The sequence below is a fragment of the Mustela nivalis genome (genome assembly GCF_964662115.1).
Source record: "Mustela nivalis genome assembly, chromosome: Y".
In the NCBI taxonomy this organism is placed as follows: domain Eukaryota; kingdom Metazoa; phylum Chordata; class Mammalia; order Carnivora; family Mustelidae; genus Mustela; species Mustela nivalis.
Genome location: NC_139041.1, coordinates 7576460 through 7583684, shown reverse-complemented (window position 1 = coordinate 7583684; position 7225 = coordinate 7576460).

Sequence of the window (7225 nt, the reverse complement as noted above, 5' to 3'; positions counted from 1 at the left end):
AAGTGGCGCTCTCAAAACCAAAGAAGTGACAGGGAGAACAGGAAAGATTTATATTATTTATTTTCTTTCCTTATTGAAATGACATGGGTGGGTTTCCTAAAATGTCCTTCTTTGAATTGGATCTTTATCCTTGTTAATTAGAATTTACCCACTTCCTCCATCTCTGGATTTGATGAGTGGACATCAAATGCCTTCATTAAATACCTTGAAGAATGGCCAAGGAAAATGACGTGACTTGGCCTACTGTGTGTTGGCAGGGGTTGTATTACTGCTTCAATGCTTCTGTATCTACTAGAGAGCTGAGATTTTGTGCGTTTCCTGATCTCATCTTGGAAGTTTCTATGTGTCTGCGAATTTATCCTTTTCTCTCAGTTCTTGGATTTGCTAGCATAAATGTGTGGTTGTGCCTCTTCGGTTATTCTTTTTTCAGTGCTACCAGTTGTCATGTGGTTTCATACTTGCAGCTGTGTGCTTGTCTCCCTGTTTTATCCCAGTAATGGCTTCTGCAGGTTGTTCGTTTTGTCAAAACTCAAGTGTGAGATCTCCTGATTATTTTTCTATTGGTTTGTTTGTATTTCCTTAATTTTGATAACCACATGTATGATTTAAATTTTTCTGTTACCTTAGGAGTTCGTTTTTTCTTCACCTTGTTCCTTCAGTCATCCTTTTAGGTGGCTTTATTTCTCAGTGTTTTTAAATTTTGGAAATGCATGGATTTATCCCTATCTGGTTTCCCCATAAAATGTTTTGGCATCATCCTCTAAGTTTCTTAGAATTCCTTCATTCATGGCTCTTTCTGCTTTTCCTTTGAATATTCTTTCTTGAATTCATTGATACTTCGTGAGTGTGTTTTGCTTTCCAACTTTTAGTGTCTGGCTGTATTTCCAATTTGAAAGTGATATCTTCCTGGTTTCATACCTTCGTGATCATAAGTGCACTGTATAGGTTTGGACTTCACTTCCATGAATTACAACTGGATTTGGCCTCGAGCTCATGACCTGATATAGACAAAGTTAGGTCTGCTGCTGGGATGAACATATCATATTGTCCTTAGAGACGCAATCTTTCTCATGGATCCCCAAAGTTCAGGTGGTCTCGAGAGCCCATGTGGACATCTGTTATTCCTTAGCACCTTCCCATCCAGATGATCTGTCCTGTGCTTAACGTGGATCTCATAGTTGCCAACAGTATTGGATAAAAGTCGCCATCTCCGTTCCTGTGTGTTCATAGGCTTCCGACGTTTAGATACACCATTGTTCGTGGTGTATATGATGGCAAATCTTCCAGGTTTCTGTTGTTTTGATGCTCCATCAAGACAAAACACCTTCCGCTTAGCTTTTGTCTCTCGAAGGCATAAAATCACTCTCGCTGACTTAGGCACAAACACTTTGGCTCTCTACTCCTTGGAAATAGCATAACCTACGTCTTCCCAATTTCTGCACTTGCAAGCTATGAGTATCTTTATAGTCGAAGGAAATTTCCTATGGGCATCAGAAGGATTAGCTTGTTTAATATTTGCTGTTTTTTTATGAATGTTTTCTAACTATATTTGTTTTGTTTTGTTTTGGAATTTCAACCACTCCTACCAACTGTTCGTAATAACGGGAGACTTTAGTCCTGAGTACTGAATGTATTATTGATAGGTAATAGTTCACTTTCTCATTTCGGTTGGCTTCTCACTTGGATTCTATTTGCCTTTCACCTATATGGTATTTTCTTGGGGTTGCTTCATTGGTACGAGTCCTCCCTTCTCCCCATCTTTTGCATGTCTTATCTTTGTGTGTGTTCATGTGTGTGTGCATGTGCATGTGTTAATGTTGTGTGGTGTGTGTGTGTTTCACATCACAATTATTATTAAAATACGAGAGAATGGAATTCAGTCTCTTGTGAGTAGCAATTCAATATGACATGCCTTGAAAACTCACATTCCATCGGTTTCAGGAAATCTCCTGTAATGAATGTCATCTCTTGTCCTCTTCAAGAAACTCGTGTTCTCACAAAACTGCCTTCCAACAAACACCACCATTTGAATTTCTCATTAGAGTCATACTGTTTGTCCCAGTATTGTTGAGTACCTCAACAAGCAACCATGTGCAGACAGCCTGGAAACCATGATCAGAAACAATCAGAGGAGACACAGTGGGAAGAGGGTGGGTTCTGGCAGGGTATCCCTGAGAAGCAGTGTTTATGGAGATGACTCGATGGGAGTACACTAAATTTTGGGCTCTCGTACCAGCAGCAGGAAATGGAGGTACTGGCCAAAGACAGGATGGTGATGACATTAGCTGCTGAAACTGCAAACATGAAGTCCTCACCATGAAAAACAGGGGGTACTGCCATCCTCAGACCAAGTAGCTTTTCTCCCAGAATAGAATCTCCCATAGGGGGCTAGAAGAAAGCCCTGCCCACATGATTTCTCCTGACCACAGCATTCTATAGGTCTTCATTCTATTGTTTGGGTTGAAAGTCTCATTTCACTGGCACACCAGAGCCCACGATGCTAAACCTCACCATATTCATCCATACACAAAACACTCCAAATGACAGGCAAGTAGAGCCTCTTCAGATAACTGGTTTCAAGGATTGGGGACAGCCACAAAACAACAGCAGAGGGCATGCATGCTACACAAATCTGAGACTCCCACAAAGGCCAGACCTTGGGCACTCCATGATCTCGTCATCTTAAAGAATTTACTCCCAGGGTAGAAAACAGAAAGGACTTTTTGAATATAGAGAAAAAGACAGAGACCTAGATCCAATGCAAAGATGGAAGAATCATTTGACAACAAGGAAAAGAACAAGAAATGATCCTGTCTAGGCAATCAAAGTGAAACATCTACATGGAACACACCCGGATATGCAGCCAGCATACTCACTGTACATCAGAAAAACACAGAAGACATCAGGGAGTCTCGAAACACAGAGATAAAAGTGATTTAAATAATAAAATGAGGAGTTCCTGATGAAAAGCTTGGAAACAAACAGGATGCAAAGGCCAGGAAGGTGGGAGAAGCAGAGGATCTAATTGGTAATCTAGAAGACAAATACTGGAAAATACAGAAGCAAATACAGAGAGAGAAAAAGGAATGGTGGAAATTGACTATGAACTTAGGGAAGTCATCAACTCCTCGAAAAGGAAAGAGGTCCCTAATTTAAGAGAACTAGGAATGAGAGAGAAAAAAGAGTGCTGAACATGTCTTTGAGAAATCAGAGCTGAAAATGTTCCTCATCTGGGAGCAGAAACAGAGATCCAGATTCAGAGACACAGAAGTGTTCCATCTACGTCAACAGAAGCAGTGCATCACAAGACATAGTGTCATTCCCCCTGAAAAATATAGCAAGGGAGGGATTCTCTTAACCGAAATATGCTCGGGAGAATAGTTTGTCCTTAGCCAAGTCACGGTCTTCAAGAAGACAAGATATACCCATTCTTGAATGAGGTTGGATAGAGCATGCAACACCAGCCCAAGGGAAAATCTGTTACCCCTGCATTTCTATACAATGACAGAGCACTAGTTCTTGTCTAGAAATAGGATGTATGAAGAAGACAAAGATTGGGTCCTGTGGTGTGTCCATCAGTACAGAGGCTGCCTTCAGGTCAACTCATGAGCCCAGGATCATGGAATCGACTATGGTCTCAGGTTCCCTGCTCTGGGGCAAGTCAGCTTCACCCTCTCCAGCTCCATCCCCTATTGTGATCTCCCTGTCTGTCGGTCGTATACATGCATGCCGATATTTTGGCAAAAAACAAAAACAAATAAACAAACAAAAAACAGTGTACAAGTATTGACTGGGGCCAGGGGATGGTTTATTTAATTTGGATTTAGGTCCCTATAGAATGAAGCTAGGTACAGAGCAACTCCCACCATCCTGAAATGCCAGACCGTCACTCTGAGCCCCCCTGTTCATTCTGTTATTCTTTGTCCTCCTTTATCTCCTCACCAACCTGTAGCATTTGCTGTCTGTCCCACTCTAGTGTCCCTTTGTTTTCACATTGTTCATCCTCTCCTGGTTCCATTAGAACATGCCCATTTTCCGAAAGAGGCACTGTTTGTTTATTGCATGAACAATTTGGGGGATGGTCATGAGAGGGTTAAGGCAGGCTTGTGCTGCCACATCTCCATTCAATTACCCAGAGGGCAGATGCACCAACCTGGGGGAATGCTCAAGGTTCTGCAACATTCAAATTCTCATCTTTGCTTCCTTTTGGAGATACATGTTGTCATCCTGAAACGTGCATGAAAGTCTTTCAAATGATTTCACTTGGGTTATGGTTCTCTTCCAACAAGCTCTGTGCTTGCTCCTGTGGACTCCAAGTACATGAGTTCGAACTGGGCCTCAGGATCTCGGGTGTAGGGTATGCCCTTGTGCTTGGTCACTTTTGAAGATTGGGAGACCGTTTTGGCATGGTGTCTGGAGACACTAGGTTTACTCGTTTCCTCACTGTTGAAGACTCCAGACATGTCTTTGGCATGGTTTTGGTGTTCCCTGGGAATTTTACTTGAAGGCACTTTTCCTGGTCAGAAGCTCCCTGATTGAGTGGGAGGACCATAGACATGTGCGGGGCGTGGAGTTCCACCCCTGAGTCATTATTTGACGCCTGAATCTTTCTTGTCCTACTATGGGTAAGATGGAATGGTGGATTCTTGCCTTTCTCCCGTGTCCAGAGGCTGGTGGTGATAGTCATGACCAAAGACTACGAATTTGACCATGGAAAACATGACACTGATTCACTTCACAACTGACTTCGTGAGAGATTTAGGCAGATCCTGTGGTCTGGGAGGGCTTGGGATCCTCTAAGCCCACCCATGACCACTCCATCCTAGAACACTGATCAGGCTTGGGTTGAAAAGGAGTGGTTGCTTTGAGTTCAAACCTTGGTGACATCACAGAAGTTGTATTCACTGAAACAGCAGTCCCTCTCTCATGACATTTGAGTCCTATGGCTTTAGGTACTAAGACCCGGGAAGGACAGAAAAAGAGCCCTCTTAGATTAGTCAAGAACTTAGGTTGTCTTGTGTGTTAATTTTCCACGTCCCCTTTGTATACAAAGAAATGAGAAATGATGTTAGGTGTAGCATTATTCAGACTAACATTTCTCCAGAGATGGCAAAGTTTTGCTATTTCCAATGCAATTTCTAGAGATATCAAGAAACAGTGAGGCATCTTGGGTATTATCAGCTCTCAGAGGTATGTCATCATGTGGGTGATAGTCTTTTCCCAGCGTCTTTTCCTTATGGGTCAGAAAAGACTGACCCATACAGAAAGTCCCTTCTCTATCATTTTACTGGTCAACATTTCTAGACATTTAAGGAAGACAATGTTGTGTCTTCTCATTGATTCCAGAAATGGAGAACTCAGTTAGACTCTAATTTCATGTCATTTTAATAAGTATAGATAATAAAATATAATTGTTTCCTTTTCACTGTAGGTCTTCAACTGCTTTTGAAAGGGCCAATTTTGTTGTTGTTGTTGTTGTTGTTTGTTTGTTTTTTAGAATTGTTGATTTATTTCATTGTACATCCAAAACTAATATAACACTGTGTATCAATTATATTTAAATAAAAACAACAAAAATAAAATGGGAAGGTATACAATCATTTCTGGTACTCAGTATTTTTTTTTTAATTTAAGTTACCAGTTTATTGTTTACTTTCTATTTTTTTAAATTTCTTTTCAGTGTGGCGGTATTTATTGTTTTTGCACTACACCAAGTGCTCGATGCAATCCATGCCCTCTCTAATACCCACCAGCTAGTATTCCCAATTACCCATCCCACACCCATTCAAAACCCTCAGATTGGTTTTCAGAGTACATAGTCTCTCATGGTTCACCTTCCCTTCCAATTTACCTCAATTCCCTTCTCCCCTACATCCTCCCTTGTTCTCCATGTTATTTGTGATGCTCCACAAATAAGTGAAACCATATATAATTGACTCTCTCTGCTTGATTGTCTCCAGCATAATCTCTTCCTGTCCTGTCCATGGTATTTCAATAGTTGTGTATTCATCCTTTCTGATGGAGGCATAATACTCCACAGTCTATATGGATCACATCTTCCTTATCCATTTGTCCATCTTGTTTCTTTCCACAGTTTGACAACCGTGGCCATTGCTGCTATAAACATTGTGGTACAAACGAGCCTTCTTTTCACTACATCTGTGCCATTGGGGTAAATACCAAATAGTGTAATGGCAGGGTAATATGGATGCTCATTTGTAATTTCTTGAGGAATTTCCACACTGTTTTCCAAACTGGCTGCACGAACTTGTATTCCCACCAACAGTGTAAGAGGGTTCCCCTTCCTCCATATGCTCTCCAACACATGTTGATCCTGTGTTGCTAATTTGGGCCATTATAATTGGTGTAAGGTGGTATCTCAATGTGGTTTTCCTTTGAATCCCCCTGAGGGCTAGTGATGATGAACATTTTTTTATATGTCTGATAGTCATTTGTAGGTCTTCTTTGGAGAAGTGTCTGTTCATATATTCTGCCCATTTTTTACATGGTTGCCTGCTTTGTATATGTTGAGTTTGAGGAGTTCTTTATAGATCCTGGATATCAAACTTTTATCTGTATTCTCATTTCCAAATACCTTCTCCCATTCCGTGGGTTGCCTCTTTGTTTGTTGACTGTTTTTTTTTTTTTTTTTTTTTTTTTTTTTTTTTTTTTTTTTTGCTGTGCAGAATCTTTTGATTTTGATGGTCACAAAGGTTCATGTTTACTTTTGTTTCCTTTGCCTTTGGAGACATATCTTGAAAGAAGTTGCTGTGGCTGATATCGATGAGATTACTGCCTATGTTTTCCTCTAGGATCTGATGGATTCCTACCTCACATTGAGGTCTTTTTCCATTTTGAGCTTACTTCTGTGTAAGAGAATGGTCGAGTTTCATTCTTCTACAAATGGATGTCCAATTTTCCCAGCACCATTTATTTATTGAAGAGACTGTCTTTTTTCCACTGTAGTTTTATTCCTGTTTTGACGAAGATTATTTGCCCATAGAGTTGAGGGTCCATATATGGGCTATCCTCTTTATTCCACTCGTCTATGTGTCTCTTTTTAATGCCAGGACAATGCTGTTTTGGTGATCACAACTTTGTAGTAAATCTTGAGATAAGGTAGGCAATGCCCCAGTTTTATGTTTGTTTTTCAACATTTCTTTAGAAATTCTGGGTCTCTTCTGATTCTATACAAATTTTAGGATTATTTGCTCCAGCTCCTTGA